This window comes from Arvicanthis niloticus, chromosome 2 (assembly GCF_011762505.2).
Source record: "Arvicanthis niloticus isolate mArvNil1 chromosome 2, mArvNil1.pat.X, whole genome shotgun sequence".
Classification (NCBI taxonomy): Eukaryota; Metazoa; Chordata; class Mammalia; order Rodentia; family Muridae; genus Arvicanthis; species Arvicanthis niloticus.
Window position 1 is genome coordinate 48,333,242 of NC_047659.1, and position 25,205 is coordinate 48,358,446.

The 25,205-nt window shown below is 41.9% G+C and overlaps 1 long non-coding RNA gene across 1 annotated transcript; it reads right to left on the reverse strand.

The window, feature by feature from the left end:
* Nucleotides 1–10,897: 10,897 nt before the first annotated feature.
* LOC143441149 (uncharacterized) lies at nucleotides 10,898–24,337 on the reverse strand. Its single transcript, XR_013108374.1, has 4 exons — nucleotides 24,232–24,337; nucleotides 13,624–13,702; nucleotides 11,410–11,485; nucleotides 10,898–11,294 (listed from the first exon to the last, which is right to left on the reverse strand). It is a non-coding gene; the product is annotated as an uncharacterized LOC143441149 (long non-coding RNA).
* Nucleotides 24,338–25,205: the final 868 nt, after the last annotated feature.

Consider the following 25,205-nt stretch of genomic DNA (forward strand, 5'->3'; position numbering starts at 1 on the left):
ATATTGTAGTTTCTCGTGGGAATGTAATCAAGATTTCTTATGAGCTTTTGTCTAAAGAAAAAAAAAACGGTGGGATTTTTAAAAAAAAAAGCAAACTTTTGAATTCACAAGACAATTTTTTTCTACTCCTATGAATTTTTAATCAGCTTTATTGAACTTTGTACTGTGAGGGGGGAAAAGCTCACCTGTCTGTCATTAAATAAAAAGCTCTCCAAAATTATATACACAGATGTGAGTTCTCCCAGTACTTAGAGACCCGACTTTATGAACTCAAAGTAAAATCCAAAACTGAGTTAAAAACATTGTCACATATTTTGAGAGAATGACTTTTCAGCCATTGATGTATATCAAGCATTTCAACTTTGTTAATTATAATATCCTGATCTTGATTCAAAACCATAAAACCCAGGCTCCTTTCCTGCATTTGCATGGATAGGTCTGAAGTAACTGCTACTATGTATCACAATGACAATGAGTTTCTAAGTGGTAGAAATGCAATGCACAGCTGGGAAAATGCTATCATATTTGTCTCATTAACCATCACAAACAATATGCCACTAAGAGATTTTTGGAAATTAAATAGTATTTTTTTTTTCTTTTAAAATAATTCCCCTCACAAAATTATAATCAAAGTAGAAAGCTGTAGCAGGAAGTAGAAAGCTGTAGTGGGAAATTTTCCCCGCAAGTTGGCAGGAGCTACGGTGAGAGGAGTAAGGTGTAGGGCAGTGGGTTGTGAGAAGCAGCTGGGTGTTTGGTTGAGCATGAGTTTCGAACCCGGAACTTTTATCGGACTGCAGGAGTTCAGCTCTGCTCCCAGGCCCTGATTCTTTTCACTTAGCTTCAGTCCTCCAACAACCCCTCCCACAGAGAGGCTTATGACCATCAGTCACAAGAGCCCTCAGGCTCTTCCGCAAGCAGATGAGGTATCTCTAAGCTCTCAGGTCAAGCCAATAGACATTATCTGCTGTCAGACCCTAACCCACCCCAAAACTGTATATAAGGGCTCTATTTAGGGGAAGTAAAGGTGCATGCTCAAGAATCATCCTGGTGTCTGAGAGTTTTTGTCACAAGAGCTGTAACACTTGGGAAGAGCTTTGCTCTCCTGGAACCTGCCTGGGACACCAAGCTGCCTCCTTGCCAGCTAGCGGGCTCCTTATCGGCCCAGCCCGGGCCTGGACTGGTTCAGTGCGGAGAGACAGGTGTAACACCTGGGAGAGACTGGTTAGCGACAGGGCGCCAGAGGCAGCGGCATGGGCAGGCAATCTCCCCTCCTGCTTGCACTCTGTGTCCTTTGGCCTCGACCTCCCGCATCAGGCCAGGACAGAGACCTACAGACAGCGGAGACGCAGGCCAGAGGCAGTGCAGAGACAGTAGCGAGCCCTCCCTGCTCTTACCCTGTCCCCAGTCGGGAGACCGTCGTGGGACACCCTCCAGAAATAGGAACCCACAGTAAGGAGAAGAGGAGGAGTAATGAGAGGAAGAGGAAGAGCTGGAGAAAGTTGGAGGAGATGGAGAACCATGCTTATATCAAGAGCAGTCCTGGGTAACAACTTATATCTAGGTTAGTTAATTGGGAAACATTTCTAATTATGTGAGCATCTAGTTTATTGAGCATTATCAAACATATAAAGCCTTTGGTTAATCATTAAGCATTAGAGTCTAATTCCTACTGGGTACCGCATGGACGGTGGGATGGTCTGGGCTCAGCCCAGCCTTGTGGAGAGAGCATGGAAGATTGGCAGAGCCATCTCCCACGCTGGCATCTTGTGGGTGGAAGGTCTGATGTTTCTGGCTGGCCGTTTCTAGCTGCAGTGCGTATGTGGCCTTTGGCCACAGAACATGGCGGCAGAGCTAAGCAGAGATTCTGCCACTTAGATAATCGGCCCGGGAAAACGCCATTTTAAATAATTAACGAAACAGAAAACTGGATGTTTTTGTGGCTCAGACTTGTAATCCTAATTCTCAAGAAGCTGAGGCAAGAAGATCAATGTAAGTTGAAGGTCAACCTGGGCTACATAATGAATTCCAGGACAGCCTGAGACATGGAGTGAGACCTTGAAGAAAGAAAGAAAGAGAGAGAGAGAGAGAGAGAGAGAGAGAGAGAGAGAGAGAGAAAGAAAGAAAGAAAGAAAAATTTTTGGACATAGGCTATAACTCCACCACTCCGAGTTACACTTGAGGCCAAATGAGGACATGTTTAAGACCAGCCTGGGCTACATCACAAGACCCTGCCTCAAGAAAAGAAAGAGCAGCATAAAAAAAAATGATCTTAGAATATTTTCTGAGGCTTAAGATCCTACATCAATGAGTGGACCGGCATGACTAAAGCTCATGGGAAATTCACAGACTCTGGCTGAGACCTAAAAGGTAAATCTACATTGTAATGCGATGCCCAGGCCGTAGTCCAGGAGCACAGATTAGAAAAGCAGGCCGTTGAAAGGTCTGTGGTGATACAGGGCAACACTGCAAGCCTCGGAAACAACCCAGTTAAGATGGATTGGTTCAAAGTCAACAAACAGTGCCGGTGATGGCTCAGTTGGGAAAACCACTTACCATAAAAGCCTGAAAACTGGAGTTCTGTCTCTGGAATTCACATAAAAAGCCTGACACAGCGGCTTTTATAACCCCAGCACTTCTACAGTGAGATGAAAGGCAAATCTGGAGAATTTCCCAAGACCTCTTGAGCCAGCTAGCCTGGAGAACAGCAACAGGCAGCATTAGCTACACAGAGAGATTCTATCTCTAAGTAAAAACATTTTAGGAGGTTTCACTGTAGAGCTTTTCCCAAAGTGGTTCCCATTGCCTAAATGCACCTTGAAAAATGGAGGAAAATTCATTTGTATAGATGCAGTTTGAAAGGCAAGCTTCTTCTGTGAAACCTGAATGTTAGGCTTCAGATGTGGTTCCGTTGGTAAGTGTGTATCAGGCCCTGGGTTCCATTCCTGGCACTGTCACAAATAAAATGAGTGTGCATGTCTGCATAGTTCAGGGCACATTGGTATTTTGGCACTGATGTAGCCTGTGGTGGTGACTGCTATCTATATAAATCTGCTGAAATCCCTGTAGTGGTATTGTACACCATTTATCACATTAAGAGCTTAGAGCCTGAAAATCCGCCAATGCTGACGTCATCCAAGAGCACTGATCTTACAGCATTAGAACGAGAGCCAATCAATGGTGAACACGTACAAATAATAAAAACCATCTCTGCTGCATGCAATGGTTTAAGAGAAGCTTGCTAAAGGAGGTATTAGCTCTAAGCTGTGGTCCGGCGGAGTTGTTCACCAAGGTTCACAGTAATCGGTTTACATCTGGGCTATATGAAAAATAAAATAAAACAAAATGTTCCTGAATATCCTGTGATACCCGAGGAGAGCACATTTCCATGCTGCACTAAAGAGACGTTTTCCAAGGTCAAGGTGAGCTTTACTATATAGATTGTGTTTATACACAAGATACGAGCACTTTTTAAACTGTCTGAAAATACTGGTAATCTGAAAACTATGACTTGCTTAAAATCACACACTCTGTGATGTCTTTTCAATAGTCCCTGTGATCTTCTAATATGGGGAAGTGGTTTTTACCAAGCTAACCACCAGCCTGGAAATACCTAATGATGCCCCGAGACTGGAGAGAATCACTCCAAATTGCTCTAAATTGAACTTCCCATGGTAAGAACAAAGGGTGACACTTAACTCAAGGCCAGCAGCCACGAGCCTTGGGGGGTCCAATTTTCCACTCAGGATTCAAGTCTTGGGAACTTCAAGATTTTAAGCGACAGTACCTCAATCTGGCATGCAGAATGAACGTGCCTGTTGGCCCAGAGAAAGAACATAGCTGATGGGTTTGCAGTTTCTCTGAGATTCCCTTTCTTTGCTACAAGCTGGAGGCCTCCGGGCTGTATAGGCCAAAGCGGGGAAATGTCATCATTATCCAGACTTAGCCCTAGATTTCAACTAGTTCCCCCCTGTTCTCAAAACACACACTAGCACTCCGTGCCAGACCTATCACGAATTGACTCTCCTGGAGCCCCGCTAACCCCAGGAAAAATCACATTTTATTGGGAGTACTTTTGGGTTTCAAGAAATAGAACTTTATCTAAGTTAGCTTAAGCATTATTACAATTCTTGGTTATTTTAGGTAATTCAAGAGTAGGGTTTTTTGTTTGTTTGTTTGTTTGTTTGTTTTGGTTTTTTGGAAAAAAAAAAAAAAAACAAGCTTCACAACAGGCAAGAACCAAGAGCAGAAACACTGCAGAGGTCTCAGAAGTCATGTTACCAGCTCAACATCTCTTTTGTGTTATTCCTTAGTCCTCGAGGTAGAGAATAGCAGTCACCTAAACATCCGTCACTGATGGCTTCTCCAGCCAAGAACACTTGAGGGGCTCTGTGTGCAACTGCCAGCTGGTTTAACTTGGATGAAGTACCCGCCACTTCTAGCTTTTACACTCTTTACATAAAACGAACTCCATTTAAAAAATGACAGATAAGAAGATCGAAAGGACTGTGGTGATAACCTGAACTTCTCGGTCCTTTTCTAAAATAAAGGAAGAATAGAAGGAGGCTGCTAATCCTGATAACCAGCCTGAGTCCAGGTCAACTGGAATCTGCCTTTCCAATGTGAGAAGAGCCCGCTGACGCCGCCCCCACCACTCCTGGGTGTGATGAGGCAGAGTGGGTACCCAGGCTCTGGACTGTACACATCTGGATTCTCCCTGGAGTCTCACTGCCATTCCTACAGATGTCACGTCACGTGCTGGGCACTCCATGATAAACCCAGACTTCCTGAGTTAGGGACCGGGAATCACACCAATCTGAACTCTTTCTTGGAAGTATCCTACAGCTCACGGATGGACCGAACCTGTGAGTGTGTCTTGACCTAGTTCACAATTAAACCTACACGTTTGAAATGTTGAAGGAAAGCTGAACTGGCTGCGTCCATACTACACAGGATCAGTGCCTTCCGTGGCTGTGTTTATAACCGTTTGATCCACGGCCCCGTGTGTGCCGTTGCTGTGTGGTCTGTTTCCTACGTGCAGCTCAATGTTGTGGCAGGGTAACCTCACTCTCTTTAATTGAGGACACTTGCTTCTCTCTCAGCAAATGAGGACAGCAGTTAGGAATCCCACTGAATCCACACTTTCCCTACAGCTAGAGCTGGAGATAACACAGTACGGCTTTTCAACCTGGGCTTTCCAGGGGTAACAGAATTAAGGTTAAAAAAAAAAAATACAAACCCTCTGATCATATCTCTGATCATAAGAACAAAGAAGGTAACAAAGATGCCTAGTGTCTTGTCAGAAGGATTCAGAAGCTAACTTGAAAAGACACTCAAGGGTCAATGTTACCATACAACTTGAAAATTAACTAAATAAACACAATGACAATCATAGCAAGACACCAATATTATTTTAGTTGATGATTAACATTTTTTGAGATTTATTTTTATTTTATGTGAGTGTGTGGTACATGTATGTCTCTGAGCCATGCATATGCCTGGTGCTGGTAGAGGCCAAAGAAAATATTGAATTCCCTGGAATGGAGTTACAGAGGGTTTTAAGCTTCTGTGTCAGTGCTGGGAATCAAACCAAGGTCCTTTGGATGAGAGTTAGGTGCTGTTAACTTCTGAGTCATCTCTCTGGCCCCATAAATTTTTTTGTGTGTAAAGTTTTAAAAATTACAATAGCTTACTGATTACAATGATTCTGGGGAGCCAATCAATGCTTTGAAAACTGATTTTAAAAAGAATTGGGTATTTATGTCTCTTTTTCCCATGCAAACTATACCACTGGATAATTAAACAGTACACAGAACAACTTCTCCTTGTAAAAAGGGTATAAATAATAAAGAGTAATTGAGAGACTAAGAAAACCATTGCTTTCGGTATCTAGAAGACAAATGAATTGAGACTATGCTCATTGGTGACTTTTGACCCCACATGAGCCTCTTAATGGAGGAACCAATCACTATCTACAAAAACAGGTAGAAAAACAGGATTTTATCATGCATGCTCCAAATACCCTTTCATAAGTTTAGTAAAATCTGGAGTTGGTCTGCCCCCTGGGACAAACAATTGTGTTTCTTCCATAGTAACACAATGAAAGTTGCCAGGCTGAAAGAACATGGCGGTGGGAGGGGCCAGGTTAGACCAAACTCACACTTGTCCAACCATCATTGAAATTGAAACAACTGGGTGAAACCCATTGCAGTAGCCTCTTGGGATCCAGATTGCATCTCCAGGTGGAACCATCTCTGTGTAAACTTCAGAGAACCACAGGCAATTATCCCCGCCAGGATAATGACTTCCCTTCTTGGCTGCTAGTCATTTGTCCTGGAGACCTAGAAATGCTGGGACAGGAGTTGTGGTACACAGTTCAACAGGACCCTTTCAGTGTGCCCTGAAACAAGAGTTCCCTCTTGGAATTGTGGGATTCCACCCCACAGAGTCCCACAGCAGAAGTGCAGGAAGTGCAAATTCCACAAGGGAATTGCTGTAAGTGGTCAGAAGAAAGACTACCTGCATCCTCTCCTTTGCTTCCCATGTCGGTGGATTTCTGCCCCTGGTGCAAAGAATCGTATGAAATGTCCATCCTCATAGGTCAATTGTCCTGTTCTCACAAAGTGTCCCGTCTGGGCTGGGCTGACACTTGGGCTCTGCCTTTTAACGGCCATTCTGAAGGTTATCTCCGGAGGGTACAGTTCAGGATGTAACCAGTAGATGTCATGGCCCTGCTTCAAGGTGATGTCATGCTTCAAGGTGAGCAGCTTTGCTTTACCACATTCTCCATGATGTGGTGCTTTGCCACAGACCGAGGAACAAGAAGGACCAATCTATCATGGACCGAAACTTCAAAGCTATGACCCAACACAACCCTTTTCTATCAGTTGCTTATCTGACAAGATAAGCCTCTTATCTGACACCCAGCCTAGGACTTTGTACAGATCCCCACTAGAATGAATGGCATCTCCTTTAGGGGCTATATAATCAATTTGTTTGGTTAGGCTCCTCAAGAGACTATCCCATGTCTGTAGTTAATCGTTCTTAGTAGCTGGGAGGTGGGACACTGGAGGTGGCAGTAGCTGGAGCAATCTTGGTAAGGAAGAGTGACTTTGGACTTTTGACTGGGGCTCTTATGAGCTTGAGAATTGCTGAAGTTAGACTATAAGAATCTCACATGATGATGTGGCCAGCAGGCCTTGGAAACCAGAGGCAGACTATTATAGTTTAAATCTGGAATGTCACCTATAGGTTCATGTTTTGGGCACTTGTTCCCCAGCTAGTGGCTCTATTTTGGAAGGCTGTGGACCCTTGGTGAGGCGAAGCATGGCTGACTGTAGTTTGCCTGTGATGGTTATATCCACCCCCGGTTCTGGCTTCCTGCTTCCTGTCTGCCACATGTGGAGTCTCTACCATATCATCCCTGTGCCAAGACAAAGCCATTCCTCCGCCATGCCTTCTCCTCTGCAGTAGACTGAAATCCTTGAAACTCTGAGCCAAAAGAAATGCTTCCTCCCTCATCATCTTGTTTCTGTCAGGTATGTTGTTACTACAGCAAATAATAATAATAATAATAATAATAATAATAATAATAATAATAATAACAGGACACCAAGTTACCAAAAGGTTTATTTCCCATCAATTAGAACACATGTATAATTCCAAGGCCTCCAGTGTACTAGCCAGTCATTAATTGTCAGGTGCAATACCAAGATGGGAATGACGGTGTGGACCAGGACAGTGTTCTATAGGGTGCCCACATGGTGCAGAGCTCGCTAAACTGTATTGTGATATAGCCTGGGAGAGTGAGCATAGACCTGGAGCAAACTGCGTATGTATTCTGGGGTTCTTCCTTGTGGATGCAAACCATTTCTCATTGACCTTGTTGATTAGGATTGAAGAGAAATTGTCAATTCACTGGCCACATACCACATACCTCTCTGCATGAGCAAAGATTATATCACATTTAATACAGAGGCTTCAGATGAGGACCCTTCTCGGTGGAATTTGCAGCAGCTTCCTGTCAGTCTTCAGGAATACTAGTTTTTCTAAGATTTAGACTAGTGGATTAAACCTCTAACAAGGACCATCTCATCTCTAGCTCTCTGATCTTTCAGGGTAACACTAACATTCAACATGCTTCAGAGACTACGTACGTTGTTTTTAACTTATGATCTTGTCTGTGGTAGAGTCAGAAAAGAGAAGGTAGTTTCAGAAAATTCCACTGGGTCTTGCCTATTACAAAACCTCTGTCTGACACTTATCAGAAGACCCAGTATGTGGACTGTGCCAGCTACCAAATTCTCAGTAACATCATCAAGAACTAGACAAGGACATGGGACAGGCCCCAGAGCCCACTCCACAAATCATGATCCAGACCTTGACCAGGCTCCATGAAGACTCTATATGTACTTCCCTAGTTGGAAGAGGACTGAGGTAACCATTGAACGGTGTCTGATAGCACCTGCCTGGAATGTTTCTATTCCTGTTGCCCCATTGCATGGTTACCAAAGTAAATGGTATATGCATCATTGGGACAGCCCTGGAAAAATAATCACCATTTCTACTTCTTATGGTGTTGTGATTCCCTCCCTCTGAGGAAATTTCCAGATTTGTCTCTAATCAATGGACTCTAGGATGAAAAATTAACTCAGACTCCAAAAGCTCACCAAGGATCATGACTGTTTAGGAAACAGATAGTTTCATCTCCTTGTCCTTCTACTTGATGTATTTTGAGAGCTTAAAGTAAGTAGCACCTCTGTTGCTTGTCCACTTACATTTCCACGCTTTCTTTAGCTGCCTCACTATACCCAGTAGGTAGGAGTGCCCAAAGCTACATTGTCGCCGACTGTCATTGCAATAATTGCTTCCATAAATGTCTGAGCTTTTGGAGATCATCGGCTCAGATGTCTCCAGCGTATTCCTCAACATCTCTATTTCCCAAGCAGGTTCTAAACAGGCTCCTGACCTTGACATAGGCAGGCCTGACTTGGTTGGGAGATTTCTTTTTAGAATCTGGCAACTTTGAGGATTTTATCTTGGGGGTGGTTCTTAGCTTTCTCTGTTTCCATATTTGACTTGAGAATTCTAAACTGGTGCAGGCTGGCTGTTCTGTCTGTTCAGTAATTGTATGTGTCTGTCTGAGGCATATGGGTATAACCTTGGTAAGGTGAGTGATATGGTGTAGGCTGGCTCAATGTATCTCCCCCAAACTCAGATAGTACAATCCTAGCCCTCAACATGATACTGTTAAGTGGTCAGGCCTTTGAGAGGTGATCAAGGCATGAAGGCAGGATTCTCAGGAATTGGTTTAGGTCCTAACAGGAGAGGTCACAGAGCCATTCCTCCTCTTCCCACATGAGAGCATAGTGGGAAGACCACTGTCTATGAAGTGAGAAGCATGATTTACCAGACAGAATCTGCCAGTGCCTTGTTCTTGAACTTCTGAGGCTCTAGAACAGTGGTTCTCAACCTTCCTAATGCTGCAACCCTTAAATACAGTTCTTCATGTTGTGGTGACCCCCCCCCCAAACCATAAAACATTATTGTCATTGCAACTTCATAACCTTAATGTTGCTACTATTATGATTCATAATGTAAATATCTGTTCTCTGGTGATCTAGGCAACCCTTGTGAAATGGTCAATCAACCCTCCCCAAGGGGTTGTGACCCACAGGTTGAGAACCTCTGCTTTAGCACCATGAGAAGCAAATGTATAATGTTTGAGCTACAATCTATGTACGTTTACATATGAGTGTGTATACATATCTATTTATGTATACATTATCTTTTCTACAGTCACCCTAAGGAGCTATGACAGCTCTCTATACTTGGGACAAAATTCTCAGGAGCTGCTGGCCAAGAATATCTACACCCCTGGCCACCCAGAACAACACTTGCCTTCCACAAAAGGGGACTTGAGTGGAGGGACAGTCCATCACACCTGCCTCAACTGTCCTCTTTCCTTAAACTCATCTTCACCCTCTGGGACATGAAGTGAATAATAAAAGACATGCACAAGTGTCATTGTTTGTGTTTTGAGTATCCGGTTCTTCAGACACCTTAAAGCATTTACAAATATACTGAAGAAGTCTTACTACAAAAGCCTTGAGTGCTCAAACCACACTGGACGTCTGCATCGTGAGAGTACACAGGCTTTAGCATGGCCTTGGTGCTCGGCACACAACGTGGCCACTGCTTAGTCTTTGTGTTGTATTGTCTGCTGGGCATCTCATCTCAAGCCCCAGCACACTTCCATTTATCACTGACCAGAAAGAGAGGCTTCAGAGGCCATGGAAACATTATCTTCTAACAATATGCTTTTTTTGTTTTAATTATTTAAAATAGATTTTTGTCTTCCTTCTACCCTGTTCTTCCCCACCTCCTCTCCCATCTGCATCTATTCTCTTTCTGTCTCTCACTGGAAACCAGGTTTCTATGGGAATACAACAGAATAGAATAGCATGATAAAAACAAAACTAACAAGTTTGAATTGGACAAAACAAACAGAAGGAAAAGAGCCCAAGAGAAGGCCTGAGAAACAGAGGCTCACTTGTTCACACACTCGAGAGCCCCATAGCTCACTTGAATACACTCAAGAGTCCCATAAAAATACTAACCTGGAAGCAATACTGTATATGCAAAAGACCTATAGGATGAAAAGATTAAAAGAAAGAATATATATATATATATATATATATATATATATATATATATATCAAATGAAAATAAAAGGTAATAAGATAAAAAAAATTTAAAAAAAAGGAAGAGCCCTGACCCAACATTATAAGACAAGGAATTTCCAAAGATGCTGTCTTAGTTAGGGTTTTATTGCTGTAGAGAGACATCATGATTGTGGCAACACTTATAAAGGAAAACATTTAATTGGCAGTAGCTTACATTTTCAGGCATTTAATCCATTATCATCATGGTGGGAAACATGGCAACATGCAGGCACACGTGGTGCTGGAGACGAAGGTAGGAGAGAGGGAGAAGGTTAGAGGGGAAGGGAGAGTAGACCTCTTTAGACCACTTCCTGCTCATTTGGGGCCTTGAGTTCCTTGGGACAAGTCCAATGTCTTCTTCTCATCTCTGACAAACCACAGCAACACCAACCAGGAGCAGCAGGGGGAGCAGCAGCCACCACAGACCTTCTCAGGACTTTCCCATCTATATCCTCTCCAGAGTCTCCAGAATTAAATTGTCTATAGCTGGTGAAAATCACGCCCCTTCTAGAGCATGAGACAACCATAGTTAGCAGCTATGGACAATCTGAAGCAGCCCCTGGGATCTCACACCTGGGATTAAAACAAAAATATATTCACATAACATAACTGGGGTTTAAAAGAAAACAAAATTGTCACTACAGAGACCATCAAGAAAGATACTTGTCATGAATGACGCATCAGTTACCTGATCTGTCCAAAGTCTGGTCCCATGGTGGACAGCAAAGTGTGGCTGCACTTTCCTTGAAAACACATCTTTCCCCCTGTGGAGGAGCAAGGCAGCTGACGGGGTGAGCGATTCTAGATACTCCTGCAGTCTAAGAATGCCATGGATAGGATATGGATAGGAGAGGATATGAAGAGTGGACCCGTGCCTCCTTCTGGTTAAAGCATTCCTGGCCCCAGCGGTCACTACATTGCATTGAGCACTCTCACAGCGGAACTAGCCCGTGATGTGATTTGGGGGAACAATGCTGTTTCCAGAAGAGGTAGGTGTTCATTTACCTTAGTTTGCCATTACATTACAATTGGCCATGCACAGATGAGTATCTTGGTGCGTGTTGGGGTCAAGGCCCGCCCCTCCCCCAACCATTTGCCTCCCTAGGACAGCTTCGCGGTGTGGGCGGGATCTCATTCCCTTCCTTGGCACAGATAAGTATGCCAGCCACGTTCTACCCAAGCTGCTCACAGACCGTGCCCTGCTCATCTTCCTCAAGAAGTGACTCCTCCCCACTGTCTATTGTATCAAATGTTTCCCCAGCACTGCTTGCTGCGCTTTGTCCTTATTTCTGTCCCTGAAGAACTCAGAAATAAATGTCAATTTCTTTCTTTCTAACATTAGGTCCTGGGTGAAAATGACCTTCTCACTGCCCTTCATTCCAAAGTTCAGAGATGTTAAAAATTTTAATCAGTTCTCATCTCGGTAATGTCATTATCCGAAGCTATTACTTTCTTGTTTCATAGAATCCTTTACTGTTCCAGTTATAGAATGTATATTTCTATAACTCATGCATAATATTTATGACAGGAGTCATTTTGCAGATACAATGCAAAAACATAAACATATGAGTAGAAGATTATAGGGTAATGGTTGTAATCTGATAGTTTTAATGTATCCTGCAGCATTTTGCAATATTGACACATTATATAATGTATATTTTATGAGTTTTTGACAGCATTTAAAAATGTTTCTGACACTGCACTACAAGTTGTTTAATGTGTTTATTAATTCTATGTTTGGGAGTAGAGAGCTGATATCCTGTATTTGAGAAAATATTCTTTACTGCATGAAACTTGTATCCCCAATTGGCCTATTTTTTAATCCTATGTTGAGATGTTAATTTGAAAGAATTTTCTAATCCTGTTTTTTAATTCTATTTTGAGATTTTAAAAAATAATTATTATAATATTATATTATATATTTTATATTATTAATTATTAAATGTTAATTATTATAATAGTTATTTAATTTCTATTTTAATTTGAAAGATTGTTTATAGCCAACAAATGTTGGGAAATACAACTCAACAGGTTTTTTACTACAGACTTCCCAAAGCTTTTAAGGTAGTAAAATATATTTTGGAAGGAAGCCCTTTTCAAATATTTTTTTCATTCAAACACCTATTTGCATTATGTGAAATGATACTCAGTGAAATATAATTTAGGAAAGACTAGCCTATAACTAGCTGATAGACATTTTATATTCTAACTGAGGAATTTGCTAAAATTAATTTTAAAGGGGGAAAGATAGAGATTATGTTTAGGCTTAGATTTTCAAAACCTATTTTAATAAGGGTTCTTAAATGTTTCAACTTTCCTTATACCCCAATGACCAAAAGTAGAGGAGGAAGATGGTTGATACGACAAGGGGGGTGTGGACCTGTTTAGAAGTAGTTTTGGGGGACAAATCTTATTTTCATTGTCATCAGCCCAGTCCACTAGCAAAATACCAAACACAAATCAGAAGCAGCTGCTCAAGCCAGAAGAACCCACAAGGCTCTGTCAATTGGCATGAATCCTTAGAAGCAGAAAGAAGCAGCTGGAATACCACCAGAAGTTCTTTGGTGTGTTTCTCTCTATGAAGTTAGGACAAGTGAAGATCGAAGATCAGCAAAGAAAGCAAGGTGAACCAATGCCAGAGTGTCGTTAGCGAAGACCAGCCCCAGTGAAGCCCAATGAAGACCACAGAGTGGCAAGGAGAACCAATGCAAGAGCTCGTCCACTGTCTGTTGGGTTATACTTACACTCTTTCCAAACATCACATGTCCTCTCAAGTGTCCACTCCAGCACAAACACATGCCCTTTCACCAGACAGCTTCCCAGAAAAACACCATGTGTCTGTTCTCAGCAAAACATCCTCTCATGTGTCTGTTTCAACAAAAGGTATGCATTTTACATTTACCTGATAGCTTGTCTTTGTTAGGTTCTCACCCCTTACATGTCTCTAGGTAGTACTGCTCTGAAGACAGTTGTATCAGCACCTGGGGAAGCAAACATGAGAGACTGCTTTAACCAAGTTCTTTTGATGCTAAAAGTGATGTACAAGGTAGGCTAGGGAATAGTTCAATCGGTAAAATATTTGCCTAAAATTTTTTAGGTGTGACACAGGATTGAATAGCCTTTCAAGGGGCTCATACCTGTAGAAGACTGAATCTCCCTCTCAGCAGTCACTAGTTGTCTATACCCTTTCATCTAGAGGTAGGACCTTATAGGACTCAACAGGCTCTATTTATATATGTATGTGTGCTCGTTGTGGTGGTTTGAATATGCTTGACCCATGGAAAGTGGCTCTACTAGGTGTGGCAATGTCAGCAGAAGTATATCACTATGTAGGCAGGTTTTGAGGCCTCGTGTCCTTAAGCTCTGCCCAGTGAAAGAGAGACCCTCCTTCTGGCTTCCTGCAAAAGACAGTCTCTTGCTGCTATTTTGGATCAAAATGTAGAACTCTTGGCTCTTCCAGCACCAAGTCTGCCTGCATGCTGCCATACTTCCCACCAAGATGATAATGGGCTGAACTTCTGAAACTGTAAGCCAGCCCCAATTAAATGTGTTCTTTATAAGACTTGTCATGGTCATGGTGTGTCTTCACAGTAATAAAATACAAAGTAAGAGGTGTGTGTGTGTGTGTGTGTGTGTGTGTGTGTGTGTGTAGAAATGTATATGTAGCAATATTTAAAGAATTAAGAGGGAATGAGTGAGCCATGGGAGAAGCTGGGAGGTGGGGGAGATGATGCAAATACTGTAATCATATATGAGACTCTTAAAAACTAAATGTATATTTTTTAAAAGCAGGTACATTGGTGCATGCCTTTAACCCTGTAACTGGAAAGATGGAGATAGAGAAGTATTGGGGCTCACTGCCCAGTTAATATAGTCAAGTTGGTGAGATCCAGAGTCAGTGAAAAAAAACCCTGGTTCAAAATATAGGCTGAAAGGCAATAGGGAAAGAAACCTAAGATTAGCCTCTGGCCTCAAAAACCTAAGATTAGCATCTGGACTCAATACATGCATGCATATACATACACATACACACACTCACAGTATCAGAAGTAAATATTTACTTACTTACTTAGGATCTATGAGATGAGGTCTTACTATATATATCCCTGGCTGGCCTAGCACTCACTATGCAGACCAGGATGGCCTCAAACTGAGTGCTAGAATTATACCACTACAACAGACTCATAAATACCTTTTATTTACAGAAAAATTATTAGTATTTCCTCCTCCTAGGAATTTGCTAATTAGTGAACATTATCATAAAGCAATTTTAAAAGCTGCTCAATAGGTTTGGAGCAACAGCTAGGCATTGTTTTAATAACCCTGGATGGTTTTTATTTGACAAGACTTCATGTGATCCAGCTTTGTTCTTGCTTGGTGTTTTTTTGGTGCTTACACATTGTACACACACAGCCCCTAGACCTCAGCAGAGGTGGTGTCCAGCTCTTTGTTCACCCACATGGTCCTGAGACCTCAGCAGATCTTGTAATCCAGCTTTTTATTCACCTCTTTAAAAGTTCCAGAGCAGCTGACGTTTTTGAGAAATGAGGCAAGATGGCTCCTCAGACTGTTGGCAGCCACTCACTGTGTGGCTTCATTCGTATATACAGTTCTCTTTTGTTCAGTCACTCAACAAACAATAGAGATATCATTTGAATAGAGTCCAAATCAAGGGACATGAGGTCTAACTCAGAGGAGGTGACACATGACAAAACAGTGGTCCTGTTTTCCTGGGTAAGGATTGCCACAGGGCTGCCTGGAGGAGGCCCTGGGCTGAGACTTCTGGGGTTACCTGGCAGACAAAACATAGCCTATGCTTTCATTGGACTGGGTGTGTCAAGAGACCCTACCAAGATGGGTTCAATAAGGGAGTAAACTGGGTATGTCACGCAAGGAATCTGGATTACAAACAATGATTCTGGAATTGCAGAGATGGGCCAGGCATGTGACTCCCTTTTGATTCCATCATTGGCTACATAATGAGTTCAAAGTTAATCTGGGTTACATGGACCCTTCTCTATAAAACCCACACAAATTCTTGTGGATGGGTGGCTTGGGCAGAATGAAATAGGAACATATTTCTGGGCATCGTCTTCCACCTACATGCCTATCTTCTACAGTTACTTATAGCTTAAACCATAATATACCCAGCACTGTCCTTTAAATCACCTATTTTTCTTAACACACTTTAGGTTATAAGAAAACTTTATCTTGGCCTGGAGAGATGACTCCAGGACAAAAGAGCTTGCAGCCAAACCTGATGACCAGAGTTTAATCCCTAGAACACATGTGGTAAAAGAAGGGAACTGAGTCCAGTAAGCTGTCCTCTGACTGCTGCATGCACGTGGTTGCATGTACACATACCCTTGCAAATACACACACACACACACACACACACACACACACACAATGCAATTTTTTTAATTTTTCAAAAAGAAAACTATCTCATTGCTATAAAAGTTATCACATTACTTGCCATAAAAAGAGAGTACATTTTTCAAATATATGCATAACAATTATAAAATAATATACTCTCCCATGTGCACATGTACATACTGTAAAATCTGGACAAGTTACAAAAATAAATAAACAAATCTAATGCCATAGTGAAAGATCTTGGCACACACCTCTGAATAGTTAATAAGTAAAACCAGTCTAAAAGCACATGTTAAGACACAGGCAAGCCTCAACATCTCCAGGAATCTAGCTACTCACTATGTAGCCTGAAGATAAAGTAACAAAGTTTAAAATGAATAATGAGGGGATGGGGCGCTGGCTCAGTGGGTAGGAGCACCTGCTGGGCAAGCAAGAGAAGCTGAGTTGGAGTTCCCAGAAGCCACATACAAATAGGGTATGGTCATGTTCTCCTGCAACCCCAGCATTGTGAGGGAGATGGAGACAGACAGGAGCTTGCTGTCCTGCTAATAAAGATGTCAAACTTCCCACTCAGTGAGAGATCTTGTCTGAAAAAAATAGCAGGGGTAGGTGAGCAGAATGGCTCAGCAGGTAAAGGCCCTTGCCTCAAGGATGACAGCTTCAGTTACATCTTTGTTCAGATCCTACGCAGAAGGAGAGAGCCAGCTCCCAAAAGTTGTTCTCTGACCTGCACATGCATGCTGTGGCTTGCACTCACACCACACACATACACAAACACACACACACACACACACGTGTGTGTGTGTGTGCGCGAATGCATGTGTATATATCAAATAAATAAATAAATGTAAAATAATTAAATAGAGAGCTATAAAGGAGCATACCTCACATCTGTTCTGACTCACTTGCACAAACGCAGACGTGTATACTACATACTTGCACACCACTCACACACACCCAAAAATATAATGAAATATAACCCTTTAAAAACTTAGAAAAAAATAAATTTTAAATACTTTCTTGTCTAAAGATAATATACTGATGAAAATGAGAGCTCAAAACTGAATGTGAATGTACCAATATTTATAAGATAGTGTGTAAATGTCACTTTTATTCTGCTAATTGTCATCTTTGAAGCTTACTGTCTCAGTCTTCTAACCGAGGCCTAGCCTCTATACAGTCTTATCTAGCCCTAGATAGATTTTCAGCCTCTGAGGCTTACTTCTGAATAAGCTCACCCTTTCTTGTTCTTTCTGAGATCTATCTGGCTGGTTCAACTCAGTTGTTCTGTCTCAAACTCCATTCCAAGATGGCTCATTCAATCTGGCATCTGTCTTGGTCTCAACTGAATTGCTCTGCTTGGACTCAAACTAATTCTTACAATCTGTTCTAATCTCTGGCTCCTTCTCATTCTCTGGCTCATCTGTCTTCACCTGTGTCTAGCTTGTTCTCTCTTTGTAACCTGTCTCTCTATAACTGCCGTCTCTCTGTCTCCCTCGTTCTCTGTACTGCTCTCTTAAGTAGTTTCCCCTTCCTCTCCTCTTGAGAGTTGTGCATATCCTATCCTACCAAATCTTTCTCTGACTCATCACTTTGTCTGCCACTCAATTAGACATCACTTTCAAATATGGGTGCTTCCTTCTACAAACTAACTTTACCTTCATTGTTTGGAATTAAAGGGTATGTACTAAGGACATGTCTGTATTCCAGCCAGAGGGATTAAAGGTGTGTGCTAAGGCTGAGCCACACCACAACTAGAAAAATAGTTTTTCCCAATAAACAACAGAATCTTGGGGTTCACAGTATGATCAAATATCCTGCAAAAATAGTGCCAAAGTTGTACTTATAAAGAAATGCAGGGTTCAGTAAATGTACGGGGCACAAAGAACTCTTGAAAAGTCACTTAGCAGCTAAGCTGAATCTCCTAATTGTCTTCTTTCCTCAGCTGTCTTATACCATAGGCCTGACTTGGTTCTCATCTGTCTTCTCTCAAGTCTTTCAGAATCAGGTGGTTCCTGGCCAAGAAACAAAAGCAACATCATCCTATCCCCCAGTGGGTTCAGATGAAAATTGAATCTAAATCAGGTACAACTCCAGGAGAACACAGTGTAGGAGAAGGAACCTGGGTCTGTACAGACACAGTGGCGCGACTGAAGCTGAGGCATCGTCATCGATCCTACCGCACAGAGCTGAGCACTGACCTCTGGAGACTTGCTCAGGTTTAAATCGGGGGCTGATTTGCTATTATCTGTTCTACATGAGCCAGTCGGTTTGTTCAGTAGTAAAATGTAGAACAACAACAAAACAAAGTCACTGAGGTAACAACCTGAGGATGCAAAACAAAAAGAGAATAAAAGTATCCAAAATGTTAAAAGATAATGAGATAAAAAAAAAATGAAGAAACTACCAGAAATGAATGTCAAATTATTCCAAGGCCAATACAAATGACAAAATTCTTACTAACGGAATTGTGCCACTCAGATGGGGGAGGGCCATGATGAGCAGGGAAGGGAAGACATACTTCAAAGGAGAGACATGAAAATGAAGACTTTATACCAATAACATTGAAAATTAAGCAAAATGAGTAACTTTCTGGAAAAACAAACCATAAACTGCGAAAGAAAAAGAAGGAAAATCATTAATGGACCCAGAATATTATTTTAATCAATATATACAGACATACTCAGCCATGAACAGATTCATCACTGAATACTACCAACAATCAATTAGGCAAAGTAATTCTTTTAAAGATGTATTGAAACAGCAAAAATATATCTAAGCCATTTAAGAATAAATCTAACAAAAGATATACAAGGGAGAGCTATAAAACCTTAACAAAGGGCATAAAGAAGAACTGTGTAATATACACCCTGCTTAGTAAAGAAGACTCGGTGCATAAAAATGATAGTTCTCTCCAAATCATTCTATAAATTCAATGTTCTTCTAATCAGAATCCTAAAAGAACATTTCACATAACTTGACAAGGTGATCTTCAAGTCTAAGTAGTAACGAGCAAAGAATAGGCAGAGATTTTACATTTTAATATCATTATTAGCATTGGGCGATGGTGTGTTTTGTTGTTGTTTTGTTTTGTTTCTGAGTTAGGCTCACTGTATAGCCCAGGCTAATCTGAAACTCACAAGAATCCTCCTGCATCTTCCTAGCAAGTATTAGGATTACAGGTGTGAGTTACCACACTTAGCTTGAAAGTTTTAAGTATTAAGGGTAGAGTCATCCTTTAAGAAAGATGGTTATAGCCAGGCAGTGGTGGCGCACGCCTTTAATCCCAGCACTTGGGAGGCAGAGGCAGGCAGATTTCTGAGTTCGAGGCCAGCCTGGTCTACAGAGTGAATTCCAGGATAGCCAGAGCTACACAGAGAAACCCTGTCTTGAAGAACCAAAAAAAAAAAAAAAAAAAAAAAGAAAGAAAGGAAAAGAAAGAAAGAAAGATGGTTATAAAACTACATATAAATAATGCAGATAAGGACAAAGAAACCATCCTGAAGCAGCCCAACATACAGAGAACATTGGCAACTGTACAAAATAGCACCACACTCAGGAAAATAATTCAGGACTAACAGGCCACATTTCCCAGATCATGGCTCCTTTCCTAAAGGTTAGGTGCACAAGTGAGACTCTGGGGCAAAAACATAGCCTATTTTATAATCAGAATAGGGAAAGATTCTCAAATGTAAAACCAAAACACAGTTCAAAGGAAGATGCTGGGTGTGATGGTATTAAAATCGATCCAGCACTGGCTGTGGACGTAGCTCAGTGGTAGAGCGTCTCCCAGGCAACAAAGGTCCAGGTGTGCTCAGCAGTTGAATCTATGCTTAGCATGAACAAGACCCTAGGTTCAATCCCCAACACCAGAGAATAGAAAACATGTTTATTCCTCATATAGAATGGACATGGTATTAGCTTCCAGAATATGCACAAAAGCTGTACAACTTACTAATAAAAATATAAACAATCAAAAACAGAATAGAGCTAGATATGAAAGTGTGTACCTGCAATCTAGTATTTAGGAAGCTGAGGCAAGCTGTGAGTTCAAGGCCAGGCTGAGCCAGGTAGAGAGACCTTGTTTCAAAAGACATATACAGAAACAAATAGATAATTATGATAAACAAAATATACTCAACCTCTCCTGTCTTAGGGTTTCATTGCTATAAAGAGATGACATAACCAAGGCACTCTTACAAAAAAAAGGCATTTCATCCAGGCTGGTTTACAATTTCAGAGGTTCAATCCATTATCATCATGGCGAGAAGCATGCTGTAGGCTTAGAGTTTTCTCTAAACCTACTTCATTTAGGGTTCTTAAATGCTTCAACCTCCCTTTTAGCCCACTAACCAGATGTAGCAGAGACAGAAGGTTAATGGGAAAACAGGGCTGTGGACCTGTTTAGAAGTAGTCCTTTGGGAAGATTCCAATCTCCATTGTCAGGATATTAACAGTCCAGGCCAATAGCAAACACCAAACATGAGTCAGCAGCAGTGGCTGGATCCAGCAGAAACCTTAAGGCTCCACCAAATTGGCACAAGTCAGCAGAAACAGCAAGGATCAGTCAGAATACCACGAGAAGTTCTTTGGTGCATTTCACTCTATGAAGTGAAGATCAGTGAAGGGTTGCAAGGCTTATCGATGCAAGAGTGTCCTTTCATAGCAGCAGGAGGTTTGAGCCTATAGGGGACAAACCTATTCAAATCACTACATCTAAACTAAAAGACACAGGAATTGAACCTATAATAAAGTACTATTCATTAGATTAACAATATTAATATATTGAGTGTGTTGGTGTAGGTATAGAACAAGAAAATCCTGTGTCTTTGGAAAGCATAAATAGCCCCAAATTACGGCACCATAGCACACTGTCTTTTTAGCTGAAGGTAGTTGGGGAAACAAAGAAAAAAAAAAAAAACCAAAATACAAAAAGCAAAAAACAAACAAACGAACAAACAAAAACAAAGCAAAACGAAACAGAAACTAGGCTCTCTCTCACCTCTCTCCTCTTTTCTCACTGGAAATATGGTCATAAAAGAGTTCTGTGGCCTCCCATCCATGAACATAAGTCAGAAGATGCTCATGCCAGAGGGTTTTGCCATCTTCCCAGCAGCCAAGAAGAACCTGAGCAAAGGCCTGCTGGATCCCAAGTTCATTCCCACTAAACCATCCCTTTTTCCCCCCGCAGCCTCACTCTGACACAGTTGCTTGTAAACGTAGCTTCTCCTGGTTCATTGGGTCTTCATATATGAAAACTACTACACCAGGTTAAGCTTAAATAAATATGTTATGCTTTTCTCCTGCTGATCTCCAGAGCTGGAAAGTTAGTGGATGCAACAGCCCAGAGAGATGGCAGTCTGGACGGCTAGTTTGTTCTAAGCAAGTTCAGCTTCCTTACCTCTTCCTTCTGCCTCGCTTACCATCACACTGGGCCACAGGAGACCCAACATCTTGACCTTGGACCTCCCAGCTTCCAAACTATGGGAAATAAACCTCTCTCCTTTATAAGCTACCTGGCCTCCGGTAATTCACTACAGGGAACAAAGCAGACTGAGACATCTAGAATCTCTTTGTAATTCAAAAGTCATTTTTTGTCCTTATACAAATTTCATTGGTATATCACCTGTCTGCATCCTGTGTTTTCTTGTGTTTGTAGACTTCTTCCAAAAGCTTTCAACGGAAAGACAACAGTTAAGTTCTTTACTGAGCCCTCTATTTCTCTCCTACTCTCAACCTTCACAGCAATTTTAGCCCTTCCCTCCCATGTCGCCTTCACCGTGTGAAGTAGCAGTACTTCCTCTTTGAGTGTCATTTCATTAAGCTTCTAAAGCAGCGAGTCTACATACCCAAATTAACCCGTGTCTGGGGGGGAGTATAAATGGCTCGTCAATGCATAATGTACTTTGTCAAAGGAAAAAAAAATCCCTCCATGTAACATATATTTCCTTCTTGTTGTGCTTGGGGCATCAATTAATGTCAGAAGTCTGACAGTCCCTGAACGCATCCCTTTGACTATGGATGCCGGTGTGACATTGCCCGACTTCCGGGCGGTGTTTGCTGCTAGCGACTTGTTCCTCTTGCCCTTGAATTTGATGACATTCTGATGCTTTCTTCGTGCTTCCTCGCCTTCCTAGGGACACAGTCTAACAATAAAGCAGCCTCCGCAGGCACCCACTGGAATCTTCTTCTTTTTTCCCCTTCTCTGGCCCTCCCTTCCTCTGAAAAATTTACTAAGACTTGGGGTGTGCGGGGGTGGGGGTTGGGGGGGGAGAGTGTAGTAAAGCAACAAACTGATAGAACAGTTCTGAGAGGAATTGTGGACCGAAGCTCATCAGGGCACACAGGAGGCATTTCTTGGCGCCAGAGGCACCACTGATCCAGGAGAAGAGTGTGTGAGGCAGTGTCCAGCCCTCATCCTCTCTTTCTCTGTGAAATGTCCTTGTAGCCCCCAGTACAAAAGCATAAGTGAGGCTCGGTGGGAAAATGCAACATACTTTCTGCAGCGCAGTTGTCGGACTTGCCCGCTGCACCGGCTACGCTCTTGAGATGATTGGAAAACAGGCCAGTCTCAGACTGTCGGAAGGGGAATACCTACAAGCACAGAAGGGAATTCTCCTGCCTCTCTGCAGAGTCTGGGTAAGGAAAAAATATTGCTTGTTTAGACAGATTTGACCTTAAGACTTCACAGAATAAGAAGATGCCAGGGGGTCGCCAGGAAGAAAATGCCCTTTTAGATTTTTTTACTATCCGTTCTGAAAAGGGCCAAGCAGATGGAGCTAAGGGAACAGTAATTTGAATGTATTTCTCCTGGGAATCGTCTCACTTGTACCATTCCCCATCATACTATGGTCATACCTCAGATAAAAATATTGTGGCTCTGAAAAATAAAACTTGGGGCAAGAGAGGCTGGGGATCCAGAAGGATTATGGTTTTAAAACTCCAAAGCCCTTTCCCTCTTAAGCACAAATTCCAATTTACATTTAAAGAACACTCCAGTACGATCCTTCCTAAAACTAAACCCGGAGAGACAGCCCTAAGCAGCAAGAGATATACCCATTGGCAGTCCAGAAGGGATTAAAAGCAAACTCGGGAAAAATCTCTGTGGTGACAGACTGCACGAGCGCCTTCACCTTTAAGTCCCAGTGAGGCACTCCTGGTTAGAAAACAGCAATGTTGTAAGATAGACACGGTCTGAACGTCAATAAAACATTTCCCCCCACTTCTCCCTAAATGTCTCAAGGTACCACTTCCACACACATAATCTTGACACCGGCCCCGGGTCTCAGGTTTAAGGATGCCTGATATTATCTCAGAACATGTTTCCGCTTTGATATTCTGTGGCGCTCAGGGACCTGCAGCGCATCTATATAAATCAGCAGAGAAAGGATTCCATTACCAGCAACAGCCACATCCCATTCAGTGATTGAAAACTGCAACCATGTTTTCCAATCTGCTACCCGAGATAGAAGTGTCATCTTGTGGAATGAAATGCCATGGATTACAGTCCTATATGCTTATGAGGCCCTGTTTGCAGCAAGCCAGACTCTGCCCTGATTTCTAAATTGGTTTTTGAACTCCAGTCTGTAAATCTGAAAGGTACAACGTATTCATTGGAGGAGATCGTGGTAGAGGGGAAGCAGGTGACCCACAGACTCCACCATAACTTTTCCCAAACTGCTGTTCATTAAGCATGTTCCGTCTCATGAACCATGAATCATTTCAGTTTTAAGTACTCTTTTATTTCCTTTAAATTTATCTAAAACTTTATTAGATCTCTCCAGCACAGTCCTGACAGACAGCCTGCACACATTTTAAACCTTCCCAGTGGAGAAGCATAAAACATTTAAAATCTATATTTGAACTGACAACAGCAGCGGCGTGTTTGAATTAGAAACAGATTAGACATAATTGAAGATAAAGGGTGGGTGCAAGCAGCACACCCACTTTGCTGAAGTGGGCTTTAAATTATCAGATTCATCCAGAGTACATTACCAAGAAACATTGAATTGTTATCTTTAGACAGCCTTTTCTAAGAATTTACAATTTCTCAGTTCAGTGAAGCCTAGCACCAGCTTGTTATCAGAACAAAAAACGAAAAATCTCTCGGTTCAGGGCAAAGAACCGACCTCACCTCAAAAAGTATACATTTCCCTCTGATAACAGACACCTCATCGGACAGCCAACGGGCCACTTCTTGGACACCATTTCAGGCGCTCCCTTGTTCCAGGCAATTTCCAAGCTGGCTACTGACTTGCACTGCTAATCAATAAGGTTTTCTACCAAGCTCCACCTCTATCCCTTAATTAAATACTACACACACACACACACACACACACACACACACACACAGATAGAGACAATGCACACACACAAGCCACGAGCACAGCACCACTGTGCATCTCTTTTGCTTTGCCGGAGTCCTTCTCATTGGTAATGTAGCTGAATCCATTATGCAAAGCAAATTGACAAAATTTAATTAATGAAAGTTAAATAAATTAAGTTTGGATACAACAGCATATTGTGTTTTTTTGTTTGGGCTTATTTGTTTTTATACAAAAATATCAGGCTTTGGAAAACACAGATTTTAACACAACCGGAAAAATACTTCTGTTAAGAATCAAGCTACCGAGGGCTAGCAGGACGCCTCATTAGATTTGGTTACTTGCCACCAAGCCTGGCAACCTGAATTGGATATCATGAGGACCTCACCGTAGAAAAAAAGAAGCGACCCATGATGCTGTCCTCTGATCTTCGCATGCATGCACTGACGCGCGTGAACACACATGTACAAGTGGTTTTATTTTTTTAAGGAAGCAAAGTACTTCAAATGAACCTGTCTAGATTCCTGTCTTCTCATTAAATATAGTTTTACTCATTTTAAATGTAAGTTACAAATAATCTCATGAAATATCAAATCTCCAACTTTCTGAATAGAAAGAAAAATATAAAGTAAAAGCTGAGGGTGTGGCTGGGTAGCAGACTGTTTATCTAGCACCAGTAAAGCCCTGGGTCCTGTCCCAAGCACCATCCATCCATCAAATAAAGGAAAACGTTGGGAGTCCAGGTTGACCACAAAGCCTCAGAAATCTTTCATCCAAACCAAAG